The sequence below is a fragment of the Aplysia californica genome, unplaced genomic scaffold (genome assembly GCF_000002075.1).
Source record: "Aplysia californica isolate F4 #8 unplaced genomic scaffold, AplCal3.0 scaffold01677, whole genome shotgun sequence".
In the NCBI taxonomy this organism is placed as follows: Eukaryota; Metazoa; Mollusca; class Gastropoda; order Aplysiida; family Aplysiidae; genus Aplysia; species Aplysia californica.
In genome coordinates this window covers 5835-7414 of record NW_004798947.1, presented here as the reverse complement: position 1 = coordinate 7414, position 1580 = coordinate 5835, and positions in this window count along the sequence as shown.

Genomic DNA, 1580 nt, shown 5'->3' with positions numbered 1-1580 from the left:
GCTTGTAAACACATTTCATATCCACTTGAATTTAATAAGCCTTTCTGTGTAAATTTTTCTGAATACGTAGATCAAAGGCACAGAACATGCAAAATTGCAGTTTCCTAGGACACTCAAGGTTTGGAAGTCACCAAACTTTGGCGGCAATTTTCTCATTAATTTTAGTTTGACACCAGGCGACTCCCCTTCAATTTCAAATATTTCGATTTATATTCCAGAGGGGTATCATTTTGTTTTCATCAGAGGTAAGGCAAATAGACAGATGTTAAGAAGACGCCATTAACACAATATTCCCCAAAATTAACGAGCACATGATTCCACCGCGTTGTGACATTTAAAAAAAGTTAGATTGACTAAAAATCATTGCAGATGAGCAAACGTAACTATCAACAATAAGACTGAAAATTCATTCATCTGCGTCTTCTGACTGCAAGGTACGAGTTGAAACGCTGATATGCGATCAATATAATACTATTTATTTCAAACGAGGACACACTGATGGAAGCCTCTCTATGGGCCGCTCACCAACAAGAAAAAATAGGAAGCGACGCATGCTGTTTCTGGGACACTCGCCTCGACTTAAAGCCTTTCAAAATCTTGTTCTCACTGGAAAAACAAACAAACAAAGCAAACAAGGCTGGGCAGACCCAGAGAAACTGATTAAGTAAACCTGAAAAGATGAATGGTGGGCAAACACCATAGGAGGTTTAGAGCATCACAGCAGAGAAATGAATGGAGAAACATGACCGCCGATGTATGTTTCAGATCTAGCATTTTATGATGAAGTTGAGGAGGATGACATTGTCTGAGCTGATGCGAATGAGTTTTGTTTCCAAACATATTGGCATGGGTGGTTGGCGGATGCTCTTTCTTCTCTAAAGATCAAACATCTGTTCTCCTTATCTCTCTTCCTTCTTTTTGTGTTTGTTACTCTCTTGTAACGCCTCATCTTCGTCACTTAAATTATGACTTTATTGTATTGCAAGAGCTGTAAAACTCTAAAAACTAAAAACACATTGGCCATGTCTCTCTTTTGGAGCACATCAAGGAGTCGATATCTAAGGGAGAGAAGTGCGTGACAATTATTGTAGTCTACCGCAAAGTGAAAGCTGTATCACGCGTACAACCTAAAGATCGTCTGTAAAGACACAAAGAAAAACCATACGTGGACCTCTTTTTAAAAATCCTATGTTTGCCATCGCTTTGCCTCTTTTATTTTTTTTATTTTTTGGTTCATTTCTTAATATTCGGAGTCTCCGCCTCTTAAAGAACCATACAACGTGTTGGAACAGGCGTGAAATCCACAAGGTTACCAAAAGTGAAAAGAAATCATTTTGGCCACCCAACTCGGACAAGACTTGACGCGGTCTGAGATGACAAGCAATAGGAGGGGATAAATCACATGTGTGAAGCCATTATTTCCCCCCCTACCCACTTCCTCTCCCATCCACCTGCCCCCCACCCCAAAAAAAATCCCCAAACTCAAACGTCTCGTCTAATTACCCATAGTCTGTCTGTCTGTCTGTCTGTCTGTCTGTCTGTCTGTCTGTCTGTCTGTCTGTCTGTCTGTCTCTCTCTCG